The sequence below is a fragment of the Somniosus microcephalus genome, chromosome 4 (assembly GCF_052327205.1).
Source record: "Somniosus microcephalus isolate GS21.2 chromosome 4, FLI_Smic_1.0, whole genome shotgun sequence".
NCBI lineage: Eukaryota > Metazoa > Chordata > Chondrichthyes > Squaliformes > Somniosidae > Somniosus > Somniosus microcephalus.
Window position 1 is genome coordinate 330973067 of NC_140990.1, and position 20492 is coordinate 330993558.

A 20492-nucleotide genomic window follows, 5' to 3' on the forward strand; every position below is an offset into this window, starting at 1 on the left:
GGATGCTGAGGGGGTGCTGCACGGTCGGAGGCTCTGTCTTTCAGATGAGGCGTTAAACTGAGGCCCCATCTATCCTCTCAGGTGGATGTAAAAGATCCTGTGGCACTATTCGAAGAGGAGCAAGGGAGTTCTCCCCAATGCCTTGCCAATATTTATCCCTCAATCACCGTGACTAAAAAAAACAGATTACCTGGTTATTATTGAATTGCTGTTTGTGGGAGCTTGCTGTGCGCAAATTGGCTGCTGCAATTCTCACAATGCAACAAGAGGTCAAGGGGTCTGGGGAGAGAGGGGGAATATGGTATTGAGATAGAGGATCAGCCATGATCATATTGAATCAAAGGGCCGAATGGCCTACTCCTGCTTCTATGTTTCTATGTTTCTATGTTTCTATGCAACAATGTCTACACTTCAAAAAAGTATTTCATTGGCTGTAATGCGCTTTCTCATGTCTTGAGGTTTATAAAGGCGCTGTTTAAATACAAATTTTTCTTTCTCTTTATAACCTCAACATCAGAATTTGAGGATGGGCTGCACCCGCATATAACTTGCATTATTCTAAGCTCATGAATTAATGGTGCCGGGTTACATGGTGAAAACATAGCACAAATCTTCCAAGAGTTGACAGGCTGCTGATTTTCAATGTGCTACACTGGGCAGCTGCTGAGTCGAAGGCAGGCACTTACTCATAGGAAGAGGAAGAAAAAAAAAGCACTAAGCTGGTATTTTTGATGGAACTATCAGCATTATAATATTAAGGCAGCTATTTCTTTTGTTTTATGCATGCTGGGGTAACCCTACCTCTCAATAGCAGTCCCTTTCTTCCTCTCGCCAGCTACCAAGAGGAGAAAATGGAATACATGCAGCAACTGTGGTGACATCTAAGAAGAAGGCTGGCAGGCCGTGAATAGAAACCCTGAGGCAAGTCTGCTAGATGAAGGACAATGGAACTGCAAGTGGCCTTGAAGCCATATTATGAGTACAACTGATCTACATTCATAACTTATGAATGTGGAACTCTGGCGCTAGGCAGAAAAAACAGCAATAACTAAATCCTTAAGCTGTGTCAGGAAATGTGCAAAGAGCCACAGGTCCACTTTAACAAAATAAAGACTAAAGCCTCGATTTTCATTGAGCCGTGGAGGTGGGCTTGGAGGCGTGCGGGGGTTAAAATCGCAAAAACTGGCAGGCGGGACCCCCCCGCCTGGTTCCCAACTCCGAGCAATTTTAACTCAGTCGTGTCTGATGGTCCAGACTCCGTCCCGCATCCAACAGGCGGGACTGGTCGTTAAGGGCCTTAACAACCACTAAATGGTCTCTAAAATCCTATTTTGAAAGGCCCTTGCAAATTTAACCCTTTTCCCACATGAAACACGCCTGGTGGGAAACACGAATGTGAAACCTGGTGGGAGCACTATTGGATTGCTGACTATCAATTGCAGGTCAACCATTAAAGAGGAGATTTGATCAACCATGATTTGCAGGTGGCAGGACTTAGTGGTCTCAGGTCTGGGGCAACTTTTAGAAGGCTTAACCATACCTGTGGAAGGTTGGAGCCTCACACCCATCTCCAGTGTGACCTCCTGGGAAACCCCTCACGCCACCTTCACTCAGCGCTTCCTCAACGGAGGCATATACCAGAAGCATGGGAGCCATTTATTTCCTTCCCATCTGGGCATTAGAGGAGCTCGAGCACCAGCCGCGGCAGCAGCAGAACCAGGAACAACAGCAGCACCAGCAACAGGAGCACCAGGCTGCTGCTCACCCACCTGAGGCTGCACAGGCCAGGAGGGGCCAGCGCCTGGAAGCCCGTCGGCGCAGGAGTTACCCCCCAAACAGGGTCTACAGATGCAGGGTCAGCTACCTCAACATGTCTGAGCAGCAGTGCTAAAGGCGGCTCCGACTTTCGCGAGAGGTAGTGACTGACATCTGCACAATGTTACAGCAAGACCTGCTGCCCAGAGGACCAGGTGGACAAGCATTACCAGTGGCCATCAAAGCCTCCACCGCAATCAACTTTTTTGCCTCAGGCTCATTCCAGGGATCAGCAGCAGACATCAGCGGCATCTCCCAGGCGGCCGCACACACTTGCATCACGAAGGTAACCGATGCCCTCTTTGCCCTCGCGCACAATCACATCCATTTCACCAAGGATCGAGCAAGTGTCACGGCGCGAGTGGTTGGATTAGCCAATCTGGCAGGCTTTCCAAGGGTGCAGGGTGTCATTGACTGCACACGTGGCCCTTAGGGCACCCCATCGCAATCCAGGTATTTTTGTCAACTGCAAGGGCTTCCACTCCCTCAACGTTCAGCTGGTGTGTGACCACAAGAAGGAAATTTTGCATGTTTGTGCCAAGTACCCTGGCAGTTGCCATGGCTCCTTCATACTGCGCCAGTCTAGTGTGCCTCCGCTATTCAGTCCGCCAGACCAACTTCACAGATGGCTACTTGGAGACTAGGGCTATCCCCTGAGGACGTGGCTAATGACGCCATTGAGGAGGCCAGCCAACGAAGCTGAGGAGCGCTACAACTCCAGCCACATTTCCACCAGATCCATTATCGAGCAAACCATCGGTTTGCTGAAGATGCGCTTCAGATGCCTGGATAGATCAGGTGGAGCCCTACAGTACTCAGCAGCCAGGATCTCCAGAATCGTTGTGGTTTGCTGTGCACGTCACAACATGGCACAGCGTCGTGGCTTGCAGATTCCTGAGGACCAAGTGGCTCCTCACATATCCTCCTCAAATGAGGAGGAGGAGGAGGAGTGCGAAAACGAACATTCTGCAGAGGCCCATCAACCAGCGGCAGCATTACGCGAGAACATTGCTGCCCGGGATGCAAGGAACGCACTCATCCTGGCCAGATTTGCTTAGCTTGTCAATCAAACACTTTTGCCTCACTGCATCTTACCAGAGCTTTGACAATGGTCAAGAACCAGAGGATTCCTAGCACTCTGACCACCATACTGACAGTTGCAAGTATTCCTAAGTATTCCTAAGGTTGAGTAGATTGGGACTCTACTCATTGGAGTTCAGAAGAATGAGAGGCGATCTTATTGAAACATATAAGATTGTGAAGGGGTTGGATCGGGTGGATGCGGGGAGGATGTTCCCGATGATGGGTGAAACTAGAACTAGGGGGCATAGTCTTAGAATAAGGGGCTGCTCTTTCAAAACTGAGATGAGGAGGAACTACTTCACTCAGAGGGTGGTAGGTCCATGGAATATGCTGCCCCAAAAAGCTGTAGAAGCTACATCATTACATAAATTTAAAACAGAAATAGACAGTTTCCTGGAAGTAAAGGGAATTAAGGGTTACGGGGAGCAGGCAGGAATTTGGACATGAGCCTAGGTTCGGATCGGACATGGCCCTGTGGGTAGCGGAGCGGGCCCATGGGCCGTGTAGCCTGATCCTGCTCCTATTTCGTGTGTCTAATTCTGTTAGATTCAGGAGATGGTTCTGTGATAGTAGATTGGCGATTAGGATCAGATCAGCCATGATCTTATTGAATGGCGGAGCAGGCTCGAGGGGCCGATTGGCCTACTCCTGCTCCTATTTCTTATGTTCTTATGTTCAATGTGGAAGTCCCAATAGCGAAATGACAGATGCCACAACTGCAACATTTGCCATCTGAATTTTTAGGTTCAATAACGACGTGATGGCATTTTTACAATAAACACAAAATTGCACCCAAGTGACTAACCTTGTGACTATTTGTGAAGAATTTTCCTTTTACGCGTGCTTCTATGTGGTGCCTCCCCTGTGGCTTCAGCAGATGTGGAGGCCCATTGCTCACTTTCCTGCTGCTCCTGTCTCGACACCTTTGGCGGGCATCCTCTGGGGATGTGAGCCTGTGACGGCCCGTCAACATTCTGCTGCTCCTGCGGCTGTGCAGGGGTTGAGACGTCTATCTCACTTGGGTGTGGACTCTAGTGGGGCTCTGACCGAGGGCTCTGCAGTGGCATGGAAGTGTGAGCGCTTGGAGAGGAGCCCCCACTTCCTTGAGGTCTGTCACCAACCTCCCTCTCATGGGTCAGGTCCCCCTCAGCACCTGCAAGTGGCTGGAGAGCACCTTGCTGCACATCAGGGGGGCCATGGGGACCCATATCTGCAATGGCAGTCCTACTCAGAAGAACTTCCATGAAGGTCTGGTTTCTCTGTTCAATAGATGCCCATCGCTCCACAAGAGATGTCATTCTATTCTGAACAATGACCATGTTTTCCATACCCTGGCGACTAAGCTCCTCCATGGCCGTAGACATCCTCTCCTCTACCGTAGCCATCCTCTCCTCTATGGTAGCCAGCCTTACCACGGAGGTAGCAATCCTTTCCACGAAGTTAGCCATCCTTTCCGTGGTGATACGTTCATGCGCCAATGACTCCACAAAGGCTCTGCTCATGCTTGCTATGTGTATTGTATGTACCTTTAAGAGCTCCTGTGTACTGTAATACCGGTAGTGACCACTCGGGTATATAAGCCTGTATAGCGTCTTGTATCTGTTAGTTCAGCCCTGACCTTCGACTAGTAAAGACCTGTTAAAGTTATTCTTGTGGTCTGTGTGCAGTGATTCATATTAACCATAACTGGAACACACAGACTTAACAGTGGCGACGAGTACGATCTTACCCTGCGGCAGAGACATATCCAAGGCAGTTTAACGGGCGTCGAGAAGAGGCATCCGCCCTCATCATCCTGCTGAGAAAAGACTCGGGTCTGAAGAGCAAGGAAGAATCCTGACATGAAGCCTTCCATCAGCAACAGGCAGTGATCATCCCTTCTATCACGGTGGCGGGTAAGCCGATCAGCGACGAGCAGCAAGTCGGCCACGTTGGCTGTGAAGTAGGGGAGGGAAAAACGGAGGATATAAGGGCGGAGAACTCGACCACGGCTGGGGAAAAGAGCCGGACAGAAGTCGGGGCCAGAGGCGCTTAGACTGGGGCAGCGTAAGGCACGGGAGCCGCGGTGAATGCAAATGCAGCCGATGTAAAAGACCGGGCTGCAAGCGGGCTGAGAGATGCAACAGCGTCGAGAGAGAGCTCGACCGCGACCGGTGAAAAAGGCCGGGCAGCTACCGAGGCCGCGAGGCGCAGCGACCGGGACAGCGTAAGGCGCGGGAGAATTTTTTTTTAAAAACCGCGGAGAACTCAACCGCAGCCGGGGGAAAGGACCGGACTGCAAGAGGGGCTGGGAGGCACGATTTGAGAACCGCTGGGGAGGACGAACGCAGCAATACGGCAATCGCCATTACAGCCAGCGGGGGAGAAAGGCAAACGCGGGAAGCCGCCATTTTCGTAGGCGGGGGAAGAAGACAAGCGCGGGAAACCGCCATTCTAAAAAAAAAATTAAAGAAAAATTTCTTTTTGTTTCTCAAGAAGATTGCGAGGATGCCTAAGCGTGGTAACATCAACGATTTCGATCCCGATGTTGAAGATTGGGCCACGTATGTAGAACGCATAGAGATTTATTGTAAGGCAAATAAAATATCCGATGAAGATAAAGCACTAACCTTACTAAACTCAATGGGTGCGAAGACATACGGGCTATTGAAGCATCTTCTATCACCAGCTAAACCGGCGGATCAGGCTTTCGCTAATATTGTTGCTGTCCTGAGAAATCATTTGAATCCCACACCGCTGATGTTAGCGGAACAATTTAAATTTTATGCGAGAACGCAACTGAAAGAGGAAAGCAACGCGGAGTATTTAATTGAACTGCGTAAGCTAGCAAAATACTGTCAGTTTGGGGAAAGACTGACAGAGGCACTGAGAGACAAATTCGTGTGTGGATTGTCGAAAGAAGGAACACAAAAGCGGCTGCTTGAAGAGAATGATCTTACACTTGATAAGGCTGTCACTATTGCAGCATCGCACGAAGCCGCAGCGAGAGGCACTGCGGAAATGCAGCTGAAGGCAGCGGTACTCAGCGTAGATCAAATGGCTTTGGGTACAGAGAAATGTTATCGTTGTGGAAAGACAACACACGATCAGAACCAATGCTGGTTTAAAAACCAGGAATGTAGAAAATGTGGCAAGCTTGGTCACATAGCTAAAGTATGCCGGTCAGGAAAGAAGACCAGCAACAAAAAGTCACCGCAGGAAAAGTGCAGAAAGGTACATAAGGTGGCTGAGAAGAGTTCGGATGAACAGAATTCGGATTCAGACTCCAACAGCAAGGAACTGGGTAGTCTGAGAATTCACAATGTGAGTAAGGAAGCTGACCTACAAACTATCTGGGTCACACTGCAGATAGCAGGAGTCCAAGTGAAGATGGAATTGGACACCGGATCGGCGTTGACGGTCATGAATAAGCAAGATTACAAAAGGTTATTCACACATATTCCCCTACGGGATACGGAGATAGTATTGCAGACATACACGGGGCAAAGAGTATACCCCATCGGAAAGATAAAAGTCAAGGTGATACACAAGGGCAAAGAACACCAAGGAATGGACTTATATGTACTACCTGAGGGAGGTCCACCACTTCTGGGACGGGAGTGGATCAGGAAAATAAATATGGACTGGCACTCCCTAAAAGCAATAACGGTAGATTCCGAAAAAAAAGATGTCAAACCTGAACGATTGTCCAGAATATTGGATGAGGCTAAAGAGGTGTTCCAACAGGGACTGGGAACACTGAGAGGAATTAAGGCAAAAATCAAGATTGCAGAACATGCAAACCCAAAATTTTTCAAAGCCAGACCGGTACCTTATGTGATACGACCTGCTGTGGAAGCTGAGCTGGAAGGGCTAGAACATTCAGGAGTACTGTCTAAGGTGGACTGCAGTGAGTGGGCCACGCCCATTGTTCCTGTCATGAAGCGTTCATCGAGTAACAAGCCAGGGGAACCGGGGAAGGTCCGCATCTGTGGAGACTTCAAGATCACAGTTAATCCGGTGCTTCACACGGTGCAATATCCGCTTCCGCGGATTGAGGATATCTTTGCTTCATTGTCTGGCAGGAAACACTTCACCAAGATAGACCTGGCGCAAGCGTACTTACAGATGGAAGTTGAGGAAGAGTCGCGCCAGTATCTCACAATCAACACGCACAGAGGCTTGTATCGATATAATAGACTGGTTTTTGGAGTGGCTTCGGCTCCAGCAATTTGGCAGAGGGCCATGGAGCAGGTATTACAGGGAATTCCAAGCACTCAATGTTACTTGGACGATATCCTGATTACAGGAGATGACGATGAGGAACACCTTGCAAATTTGAAACTGTTGCTCACCAGATTGAAGGAATATGGACTTCAAGTTAATCGCCAGAAATGTGAGTTCTTTCAGAAACGGATCTCGTACTGTGGTCATGTCATTGACCAGGAGGGGCTGCACAAGTCACCTGACAAGATCGAAGCTGTTGTGAAGGCTCCCGCTCTGGAAAATGTATTCCAGTTGAGGTCGTTCCTAGGGTTGATTAACTATTACCATAAGTTTCTGCCAAATCTATCCACGGTGCTGCACCCGCTGAATGCTCTTTTGCAGAAAGAAGTACCATGGAAGTGGAGCGAGGACTGTAAGAAGGCCTTTCGCAAAAGCAAGGCATTGATCACCTCAGAGGAAGTGTTGGCTCACTTCAACCCAACGCTACCTATTCGTTTAGCTTGTGATGCTTCTCCTTATGGTATTGGAGCAGTACTCTCACACAAGTTGCCAAATGGCTTGGAAAGGTCAGTCGCATTTGCATCCAGATCATTGACCTCTGCTGAGTGCAACTATGCTCAGATAGATAGGGAGGCTCTCAGCCTTGTGTGGGGAGTAAAGAAGTTTAATCATTACCTGCAGGGCCAGAAGTTTACACTGCTGACAGACCACCAGCCGTTGGTATCCATATTCAACCCTAAAAAGGGCGTTCCCATTATGACAGCACAAAGGCTACAGAGGTGGTCCCTTTTCCTAGGGGCACACCAATATGACATAGAATACAAAGGATCAAAACAGCATGGGAATGCTGACGGTTTATCGCGCCTACTGTTGCCAACGGTAGAAGAGGCGCCTACAGTGGACCCAGTGGAGATGTTCCACTCAACCATAGTGGAATGTCTACCAGTAACAAATTCTACCATTGAAAAGGAAACGAGAAATGACCCGACTCTCTCACGAGTCTACGATTTAACGGCGAAGGGATGGCCAGCACATGGCGAACCACTGTTGCCAGCATTCTCGCAAAGAAGAGAACAGCTGTCAGTGTGCCGAGGAACCTTGATGTGTGGATCCAGAGTGGTGATTCCACCCAAACTCCAGTATAAAGTGCTAAAGGAGCTTCACGAGGGGCATCTGGGTGGAGTGAAAATGAAGAATTTAGCCAGAGCGTTTGTGTGGTGGCCAGGTATCGATGGAGACATCGAAGAAATGACCAAGAGCTGTCTAGGATGCCAGAAAGTCCAAAACGCCCCACCACAAGCCCCTCTACATCCATGGGAGTGGCCCTCATCTCCATGGCAAAGGGTACATATCGACTTTGCCAGTCCATTTATGGACTCAATGTTCTTAATCGCGGTGGATGCACACTCCAAGTGGCCGGAGGTAATAAAGATGTCCTCCACCACCACGGAAAAAACCATCACAGTATTAAGGACCATATTTGCCAGGAATGGGCTGCCAGAACAGATCTGTTCTGATAATGGACCGCAATTTGTGTCCGAAGAATTCAGGAAGTTCTTAAAAAACAATGGGGTTAAGCACTACACGTCCGCCCCATACCATCCCGCCACCAATGGATTAGCTGAAAGGTTTGTCCAGACCTTCAAGAAGGCCATAAAGGCCATGGGTAATGAAGACATAAATCTACAACATAAGGTAGATAACTTCTTGTTTGCGTACAGGAATGCAACACATGTGGTTACAAACCAAACTCCCGCCATGATGTTTTTCAATAGAAGACTAAGATGCCGGCTGGATTTGATCAAGCCAAACATCAGAAGGGACGTAGAGAACCGGCAATTTCAAGGCATGAATGAAAGGCCAACTAGAACCTTCCAGATAGGTCAACAAGTTTTGGCCCGGGACTACCGTACCGAGAAATGGCAGCCTGGAACTATTTGCACACGACTGGGACCGCTGATGTATACCGTGGACATTGGTGAAAGCATAATAAGGCGCCATGCTGACCAGATCATAGAGTCATCCGAAAAGGGACAACCTACACCACAACTCTATACGCCTAATGATGAAGCAGAGATACCCATAGTATCTACCTCTGATCCAGTGATACTGGAACCAGATGAACCCGACACTGGCATTCAAGCCGAATCGACCTTGCCAAAAGAACCTACTACACCACCGAAAACTACTACACCACCGAGGCGTTATCCGGACCGAGTCAGGAAGCCTCCAGAGAGACTGACTTATAATTGATTAACTGCAGCAAATGTGTAGATTATTGTTCTTGTAAACATGTTAATTAATGATTACTTAAAATGTTATGTACTAATTATCTAAAAGGGGAGGAATTGTAGTGTATGTACCTTTAAGAGCCCCTGTGTACTGTAATACCGGTAGTGACCACTCGGGTATATAAGCCTGTATAGCGTCTTGTATCTGTTAGTTCAGCCCTGACTTTCGACTAGTAAAGACCTGTTAAAGTTATTCTTGTGGTCTGTGTGCAGTGATTCATATTAACCATAACTGGAACACACAGACTTAACACTATGGACTCCTCCATTCGCTCCAAACTCACAGCGACCCTAGAGACAAAACCTGCCAGAGACTCCTGCATCTGTGCCTAGAGTTCCATCACCTCTGATCATATGGATGGACCCAGAGGCCAAGGGTCGACATGCTGCTGAGCCGAGCTGGCAGAGTCCTGCACCCTCCGACTGGGACTCTCCACTGCCGTCCCTGTCTCCACAATCTGCTGATGCTCACTTGTGAGCTGTGATACACCAGGTGGCAACACTAATCTATGTCCCGAAAGTCCCACCGAGGTGTGAGTGTCTGCGCTGTTGCTGGGTGCGCTGAATTCTGCTGATGCTGCGCCCGCAGAGGTTGCAGCTTCCTCTGAGGAGTCTGGCTGCTCAGCCTCTTCTTCCTGGCTAGGGGGGACAGATGCTTGTGATGGTCCTGTGGGGGAGTAAAGGAAAGAGTCAGAGATGTGATACAAAGGCTACATGCACATAGCTTTTTGCAGATGCTCATAAGTGCATCTGTTACAGCTTCACAATCATTATCAGTGACTCATGCAATGTCAAAGAGAGAGATGGGAAACTTTTCTGTCACCAGCTTGCTGTGTTACACCCATCTGTTCATCCCCCATGTGCGAATCATCCTCTATTCCCATAATTTCCAGGACGGCCTCCTCCCAGGGGGTCAGGTGGGCTATTGAGGCTGCCCCTCCTCCTGTCCTGGCTCGCTCTCTTTTGTTGTGAGCTCTCTTTTCCTGTAATGAGGGAGACAAGTGGAGGTTGAGTGAGAATGAAGGAGTGAGTGTAGAGATTGCATAACATAGATACTTAGAAGGAGACAAAGATGGAGTGAGGTGACAAGACCAAGGGCCCTCCCTGTGTGTTGTCAGTTGTGTTCAAAACATCAGAGTGATAGGGAGTGTGAGGGTTGCATGGTGGAATAGTTATGTGAATATGAGCATAGAGAGAGAGGGAATGGGTAAGGGTGCATGGATGTCAGTGTCAAGTGGGATGTGAAGGAAGAGCTTGCTAAAGCTGAGTGCTGGTGAGGAAAGGCAATGGGGATCAGATTGAGGGTGATGGGAAATTCATACTCACTTTTCCAGTGCGCTGAAGGTCATGAAATCTTTTCCTGCACTGTATCCAGGTTCTGCGGGTGACTCCCAAGGAGTTGACCTCCTCAGCCACCTGCATCCACACTGCCTTAGTCTGAGTGGGAGGCCTCTTCCTCCCTGATGAAGGGAAGAGCACCTCCCTGTTGGTCCTAGCCCCATCCACTAATGCCTGCAGCGCCACCTCGTCAAAGCGAGGAGCTGATCTGGCCCTCCCGCTTGTCATATTTGCTGCAGCTCCCTCACACTGCACAGTCAAGAAGCTTAGCAGTCTGCAGAAGAAGCAAGGCTTGCTGTGGACCTTAAATGTAGCAGCAATGATGATGTCATCGGAGGGGACTTTCAGTCATGAAAAACCCATTTGCAAAGGCTTCCCACACGTTGGAAATCAATTGGCCAATTCAGTTAAAATTGCATCAATCTCCCACATCCATTTAGATTCATGTGGGAAACACGAAATTCGGATAACACGGCACCATCCCACACCGGAGTTAAAATACCCCCCTAACAGTTTGTATGGTAACAATCCAGATTCTTGCTTCGTTAGTTACCCTGCACCATGGGATTTAACACATAGGGCATTCACCTGCTCTTAAACTAAGCATGGGCCTTGTTTGCTGAATGGAATTTTTAAAAATATTCATTCAGAGGATGTGGGCATCGCAAGCAAGGCCATTTATTGGCCATCCCTAATTGCCCTTGAGAAGGTGGTGGTGACCCACCTTTTACAACTGAGTGGCTTGCTGGGCCACTTCAGGGGGTAGTTAAGAGTCAACTACATTGCTGTGGGTCTGGAGTCACATATAGGCCAAACTGGGTAAGGCTGGCAGATTTCCTTCCCTGAAGGACATTGGTGAATCAGATAGGCTTATTATGTGTAGTAACCTGGGAGGTTATGAGTAACCTGATCCACCAGGTGGTGCTGTGGCAATTGCTCTCCTGAGTTAAGTCTGATCTGTACTGGTTGTACTCTTTGTTTTTGCTGCCTCATGGCAGAAGCTTTTATGTGCAAGTGTTGATTAAACCATGTTAAGGAGTTAACCTGTGTCTGTCTCCATCTATGGCCACCTCAAGATACCACATTATGACAATCCTAGTAGTTTCATGGTCACTGTTACTAGCTTTTTATTCCAGATTTATTTAATTAACTGAATTTAAATTCCTTAATTGTTGTGGTGGAATTTGAACTAATATTTCCAGATCCTTAGTTCAGGTCTAGCACACAGATTATTAGTCCTGTACCCTAACCACTGTGCTACCATAACCCTGGATTTGAGTTGGAAGAATTAAGCACAGTCTCAGCTGTTGGCTCATTGAAGATGGAAAGGAGGTACGATGATTGCAGCAAAGAGAAAAGAGGCAAGAACTACAAAATAGCCACACTGGTAAGGTTAATAATTCTCTCTCATTGAGCTTAAACAGCTGCTAATGAATCTTACAACACCAAACCACCTAAGGAACTGTACCGTTACATTAATATGATGAAGTCAGTACATGGTTTGATAAATGACTACAGTATTGCATGCTTTTTATGAACATTTTGAAAATGAGGAGAGGCAATATGTACTAAAAGTACAATTTTAAAGGGGGTGCAGGAACAGAGAGACCTGGGAGGCGTCTGAACACAAATCTTTGAAGGTGAAAGGACAAGTTGAGAAGGCTGTTAAAAAAACATATGGGATTCTTGGCTTTATTAATAGAGGAATAGAGTGCAAAAGCAAGGAAGTTATGGTAAACTTTTATGAAACACTGGTTAGGCCTGAGCTGGAGTATTGTGTTCAATTCTGGGCACCGCACTTTAGGAAGGATGTCAAGGCCTTGGAGAGGGTGCTGAGGAGATTTACCAGAATGGTACCAGGGATGAAGGACTTCAGTTATGTGGAGAGACTGGAGAAGCCGGGGTGGTTCTCCATCGAGCAGAGAAGGTTAAGAGGAGATTTGATAGAGGTGTTCAAATCATGAAGGGTTTTGATAGAGTAAATAAGGAGAAACTGTCTCCAATGGTAACCAGAGGACACAGAATTACAGTGATTGGCAAAAGAACCAGAGGTGGCATGAGGAAAATTTTTTTACACAGCGAGTTGTTGTGATCTGGACTGGACTGCACTGCCTGAAAGGCTGGTGGAAGCAAATTCAATAGTAACATTCAAAAAGAGAATTGGATAAATATTTGAAGGAAAATAATTTATAGGCCTATGGGAAACATAGAAACATAGAAGATAGGAGCAGGAGTTGGCCATTCGGCCCCTCGAGCCTGCTCCGCCATTCAATGCGATCATGGCTGATCATTCAAGTTCAGTACCTGGTCCCTGCTTTCTCCCCATACCCCTTGATCCCTTTAGTCTTAAGAAATATATCCAACTCCTTCTTGAATAAATTTAATGAATTGGCCTCTACTGCCTTCTGTGGTAGAGAATTCCACAGGTTCACCACTCTCTGGGTGAAGAAATTCCTCCTCATTTCTGTCCTAAAAGAGCAGCGGAGTGGAACTAATTGGATCGCTCTACCAAAGAGCAGGCACAGGCACGATGGGCCGAATGGCCTCCTTCTGTGCTGTATCGTGCTATGAAACATAGAAACATAGAAGATAGGAGCAGGAGTAGGCCATTCGGCCCTTCGAGCCTGCTCCGCCATTCAACGAGATCATGGCTGATCATCCAAACCCTAGCACCCGGTCCCTACACCGACAGCCATCCCACACAAGCCCTATCCCCGTAACCCCGTAACCCCACGTATTTAATCCCCCCTAACACTAAGGGCCAATTTTTTTTTATCATGGCCAATCAACCTAACCCGCACATCTTTGGACTATGATTCTATGACTTTTGCCCATTTCCAATATCTTGTAGTGAAGCACGTAACTGAATGAATCACATAATCTGGGTCTGTTGAAAAGCAATTCGACTCCTCTCTCAAGCTTTGCAAAGACACATGAAACCTACAACATCTTATTTGAGTTAAGCTTGGGGCAAGATTCTGTCTGTAGTTAATAATTTTTTTAAACTTCAGACTAATGTCTGAATCAAAGCAACCTCTTGAACAACAATAACTTGCATTTATATAGTGCCTTTAATGTAGTAAAACATCCCAAGGTGCTTCGCAGGAGTGCTTTCTGACAACATTTGACACTGAGCCGCCCAAGGAGATATTAGGATCAGTGCCCAAAGGCTTGGTAGGTTTTAAGGAGCGTCTTAAAGGAGGAGAGAGAGGTGGAGAGTTTTGGGGAGGGAATTCCAGAGATTAGGACCTAGGGAGCTGAAAGCACAGCCACCAATGGTGGAGTGAAAAAAATCAGGGTGCACAAGAGGCCAGAATTGGAGGAACGCTGAAGTCTCAGCCGGCTGCAGGACTGGAGGAAGTAACCTGGGAAAACCTGTGCAGCAACAGTCAATTTTAAATTGTACTGTTGGAGCCTGATTTAAATATGTTAATTCAGTGTCCCGCCTCTCCATGGCAGAACACTCGGTATCCACCACCATAAAAAAGGCAGCGGGCGCATGCGCGGCGTGTTGGCGACCCTCTCCCCGTATTTAAGTCGTTAACCCCCTCCCCACCTTGACCCTCTCCCTTCCGTCGTGAGGTTCAATATCCACATTTTTCTACATTTGTGCTAAATTACTCTGTCTGTTATTTTAACAGAAGTATAAACCCATTATGTAAAACAGTGGAAAAATGAATTTATACAAACATGATTCAGATTTGTATAATATTGCATGCATAATTTCTAGGCCTTACAATTTGCTCATTTAAAATGATTTACTAGCTTATTGCACTGTTTAAGCAGCAAGGCTTAAACTGCACATGACTGAGTTCAGCATAACATCAAGGAATTCTCAACTGAATTCAGCTGCACTAAGTTGCTCATATGTTTCAGCCGTTGCCCAAATAAAATTGGACTGAATATGTCCCTCAGCAATAGCTGATTTCCAGAGGCAATTTTACACTTAAACAATGCTGTGTAATAAAAATGCAATTTGACTCAATCAATCGCCATAAATCGGTGGCCCCAATAATTATGTTAAATGTTACCTGTGATAAAACAGTGCTGGCAGCAAGTGTCTCGCAGTACCTATCAGAAATTCAGGCTGACATTGCCCCTGTTGTTCTGGCCATAACATCGGCATTGTGTGGCCAAATTTCTGATATGCCTGCAAATGTGTCGCTGCCAGCAAGGCAGATGTGAAAAACCAACCCTTGTAACTAATCAACCCTGTCACAAAGTATAGCCAAGCTCATGCAAAGAAACTAAGTGAGGTGAAATTGGGTGCGCTAAGTGGCTTTGCAACCGGGTGCGGCGCTGACATCAACTCCCGCCATATACGGCAGGAGTTTTGCGGTGGCGCTATGGTGTTGTGCCGCGATCTCCTTCGCCCAGAGATCGTGACGACATCGCCGTGCGCATCGCCCCCGGTAGCGCCCCGGACCTGAAATTGACTTGCGCCCCCTGCAGCAGCGCTGGTCGGAAACACCGACATTTGCAGGAGGCGTGCATCGAGCAGCCGGCCGCTTCGGGGGCGATGATTAAAGGCGAGATAGCCGAGGTAAGTAAAAAAAACTTGCCATTCCCGTTCTAGTTTTTTTCGTGAGTTCCTGCCCGCGATCGATCAGCCCGGCACTCTGCTTGAGTACCAGGCTGATCGCGCGGGATCGCGGCTGCCTCGGTGGTCCAGGTAGGCACTTTTTAAATTGCAGAGCCTGCAGCGATGGCCCTTCCCTCTTAAGGGAAGGAAGGAGCCTTTGAACACGGCAGGGCTGCACGGCCCAGTGAGCAGCGCTACTGAAGTCTCCGCCCCGCTCGCCGGGGTAGAGAATTCCAAAGATTCACGACCCTCTGAGAGAAGAAATTCCTCCTTATCTCCATTTTAAATGGGCGATCCCTTATCCTGAAACTGTGCCCCCGAGTTCTAGATTCCCCCACGAGGGGAAACAACCTCACTGCATCTACCCTGTCAAGCCCCCTCAGAATCCAATATGTTTCAATAAGATCACCTCTCATTCTTCTAAACTCCAATGAGTATAGACCCAACCTGCTCAACCTTTCTTCTGAAATTGTACTCCATCTGCCAAATTTTGGCCCAATCACTTAACCTATCCATATCCCTTTGCAGACTCTTTGTGTCCTCCTCGCGACTTGCTTTCCCACCTATCTTTGTATCATCAGCAAATTTGGCTACAGTACACTCGGTCCCTTCATCCAAGTCATTAATATAGATTGTAAATAGTTGAGGCCCCAGCACTGATCCCTGTGGCACCCCACCAGTTACAGTTTGCCGACCTGAAAATGACCCATTTATCCCGACTTTTTGTTTTCTGTTAGTTAGCCAATCCTCCATCCATGCTAATATATTACGTCCAGCCCCATGAGCTCTTATCTTGTGCAGTAAGCTTTTATGTGGTACCTTATGTGGAGAAGCATCCGGGAAGGCGCCGAACACCTCGAGCAAGGAGCAAGGAGCAAGCAGAAGCCAAGCGCAAGCAGCGCAAGAAGCGCACATCAACCCAAGCACACCACACATCCGCCCCTTCAACCACCGTCTGCCCCACCTGTGACAGAGACTGTAGGTCCCACATTGGACTCATCTGTCACCTGAGAACTCACTTTTAATGTGGAAGCAAGTCATCCTCGGTTCCAAGGGACTGCCTAAGAAGAAGAAGGCACCTTATCGAATGCCTTCTAGAAATCCAAATACATTACATCTACTGGTTCCCCTTTATCCATCCTGCTCGTTACATCCTCAAAGAACTCTGGTAACTTTGTCAAACACAATTTCCCTTTCATAAAACCATGTTGACTGCTTGATTCTATTGTGATTTTCTAAATGTCCTGCTATTACTTCCTTAATAATGGATTCCAGCATTTTCCCAATGACAGATGTTAGGCTAAATGGCCTACAGTTTCCTGCTTTTTGCCTCCCTCCTTTTTTGAATAGGGGCGTTATATTTGGGGCTTTCCAATCCGCTGGGACCTCTCCAGAATCCAGGGAATTTTGGTAGATTAATCAATTTGCTGCTGCCTGCTACTTTATATGATAGGAGTATACAGCCTAGTGATTATCGCGCTGCTGACAGGCTATGCGCTCAGCATGCGGCTTAAGTTAGCATCACTGGAGTGAGGCTGTCTTTCCTTAGAGATAGCCTATTCCTTTTCAAGGCAGTCTCTAGCCCTTAAAGCTGAACTAACTTCTGGGAAAAAAAATTAAAATCATTCAGAACTAGGCAGGCTGCAGCTCTTAGAGTCATGGGGGAGAAATTCAGTTGTTTGCACCTCCCGTTAGCTCCTTAAGAGGGCGCTAATGGATCGCAAAGCAACTAGCGCCCGGGCGTGGCGATGTTTGCGCCGCTCGCGAAATTAACTAGACATTTTGCGGCGGCGCTAAACACTACCGCCACGATCTCCTGCGCCGGCAGATTGTGACGTCAGTCGAGTGCGCAACGCCCCATTAGCGCCCCGGACCGGATATTGAGTAGCGCCCCCTGCCTTACCGCCTGCTGCTAGCAACGACAGGTTGAGGGGAGCGTTTTGCTGTCAGAAAGGGACTAGGGGAGCGCTATTTAAAGGTGACCGCTTCCTGCCTTTTTTTTTTGTAGTGACATTTTTGCATCACGCATTCTGAGAGAGAGAGAGAGAGAGACTTCTGGAGAGATTCAACGCTGTGTGAAAGAGTTTTGAGTACCGAGCAGCACTTTGCAGGTTTATTTTGATTGGCCCTTCCTTGTTTCGCCAGCGCTCTGAGATGGCGCCTCGCTCCTCGGCCTTTGCGCCTTAAGACAGGTGTGAAGTGCCTGATTTAGCGTTCCAATCACCTCCAGGGGCGATAAAAGCCAAGTTTGCTGTCGGAGGCGATAATTAGCACCAGGCGCTAAACTTTGCGCACGGCCGATAATGGTGCCCCAAATGGGGCGATACTGAAATTTTCCCCATAGTCATAGGGCTGGATTTTGATACTGGAGCCGTGTAGGAGGCGGGACTACAACATTTGGGGTTGTAGTCCCGCCTCCATCGAGTTGTGGCCAACCCACGTGACTTTCACTTGATTGACCTTGTTGAGCCCACCCAGCGGGCTCAGCAGGCCAATTAAGGGCCACCCGGCAACAGGTGACGTCACAGATTGAAGAGCTTTTGACAGATGAAACATCAGCGTTTAACAGCTCTTTGAAGCTGACAAACACTGACAATCTGTACACTAAGTTAATTCCTTCCTCTCAGGCTGATTTAGAGATCTCTCCAGGACAGAAAACTGAATGCTGCAACTTTTGACAGCTCGCGGCCATTCTGCTTTCTGTGCTGGTGAGATGAGGGACTCCTGAGACCTGAAGGAAGGAAGGCTGTAAAGGTAAGTAAAGGTAAGTAAAACTTCTTTAAACACTTTACACACACCAAACACACTTACCTTTGTACTCATGCACCCATCACTCACCTGAACACCGGACATCTCGAACCCTCCAAGCCCTTCAGCCCGACGGTCCGCCTCGCTAACTTGGCGTGGTTTGGAGCCGTCGGGCAGCCCACACTTAAGTGATAAAAGTAGGGATTAGGCTAAAAACTGCCTGTTACCTAGCTGTTAACAAGCAGTTAATTGGGTATCTGCCTCCTTTGAAACTGGCATGGAGGCGGGTTGGGGGCCGGATGGGTTCGTGCCCCCCGATTTCGCGATTTTAATCCCCCACATGCCTCCAATCCTGCCTCAACGGCCCAATGAAAATCGAGCCCATACAGTTATACAGCACAGAAAGAGGCCCTTCGGCCCATTGTGTCTGCACCGGACATCAAGCCATACCTATTCTAATCCCATTTTCCAGCACTTGGTCCATAGCCTTGTACGCTATGGCGTTTCAAGTGCTCATCTAAATGCTTCTTGAATATTGTGAGGGTTCCTGCCTCTACCACCCTTTCAGGCAGTGAGTTCCAGATTCCAACCACCCTCTGTGTAAGATTCGCGAAATTTTCATAAATAATCACGCAGGAAATTAGGGTTAATGAAACAGCTTTATTGACCAAAAGAAGCTTGTACAGACAAACCTTTGATAAAAGGGCACACAAAATGGCCGCCAGACCTCGTGACCAGCTTCTGGGACCATTTGAATTTCTGTTACTGCAAGCCAGACAGGCTTGTGGATTGAGGGTATTAAAGCCCGCAAAAACCAGTTTCGGGAAGCCGAAACTCATGGAATTGAGTATACATATTGATTAGATTATAAGTACAGGACAGATTTGGGTAGCAGGATGAGACCCATCAAGAAATGGGCGGACAATTGAATGAACACTTTAACCCATTTACTGTACAAAGAGAAGCCGTTTAACAGCCATCCAGGGCAATCTCCAGACCGATCAATATACAAACCAAGTTACGGTGACAAAGCAAAGACATTATCGGCCCAGGAAGGCCAGTTAAGCTATCACCGACTCCCGTTATGAAGACAAAACACCCCTGCAGAGAGTTCTGCCAGCCAAAATTATTACAAAGACAGGACTATGATTTGGCGGGAGATAAGAATGTTCCAAAAAGGTATAACTGTGGATTGAAAAAGTCCATCAGGGGCTTCACTTCTTGGACGCTTCAGAAACGCTTCGGGACAGACTCTTCGGTTAAACAGCACTTCGGTTGCGGAACGTGTTAGGTGTTCGGGCAGGCAAGGCCTGACCACGAGGAGAAGACGACGAGAAGATTTCGGCTTGGAAGCCAGCTCGGCCAGACAAGGCCCGGCCACGACGGGAAGACGACGAGGGTGGCCCGGGTACTTTTGTCGGGAGATCATCGACGACCCAGGCCGAAGAAGAAGACACCCTGTACCCCAGCTCTGCTTCAAATCAGAAGGACATTATGACTGTATAAAGAAAGCTTTTTGGGACCAGCGTCCCGCCCCGAGGAAGACCATCGGGAGATCGACGACCCAGGCCGGAGAAGAAGACACTCAGGGCCCGGCACTCCAGTGTCTCAACATCACATCGGTAATGGATTCACCCATGTGCATCCAGTTCTTAAAATCACGTCGGTAACGGATTCATCCATGGCGAGCGCTCACCAAGGCTGTACCGGCTGCCTACATCGCAGGAGAACCAAGAGGAAAACAAGCTGCGCCAGAACTTTCCAAACCCACGTGACGACGGAAAGCTGTGTCGAAAGGCTGCAAAACCCCTTTTCGCAATTCTTGAAGTGGTGAGCATGATCCCGAGTTCCTCAAATCGAAACTTAGTTAGGTCTAGGGGAGGGGGTTAAGGGTAGTTGTAATGTGTTACCCCTTTTACGATGTGCCGTGTGTTCCCCATTTCCATAGAGTTAAGTTTATAGATGTGTGCATGCTTGTAGTTGCTTTAATCTGTGCATATGACATGTATTTTATAATGCTGCAAACTGTTCAATAAAAGCATCCATTTCGTGCTATTCAACCTGGTCTATTGAGTCTTTCTGCAGTACAGCTCCCTGCACCTAAGTCCAAGGTCGAGAACCGTAGGGGCGAGTGGGTCGAACCACTCACGGGTAATTATTGCAAGAAGCCTGGCAGGAGACCAGAGCAAGCAAGAGAAACCCCCTACACTGGGTGAAAAAGTTTTTCCTCAAATCCCCTCTAAACCTCCTGTCCCTTACCTTGAAACTATGCCCCCTGGTTATTGACCCCTCTACTAAGGGGAAAAGTTCCTTTCTATCAACCCTATCTATGCTCCTTATAATTTTGAACACCTCAATCAGGTCCCCCCTCAGCCTACTCTGCTCGAAGGAAAACATAGTTGAAACGCTCCAGTCCAGGTAACATCCTG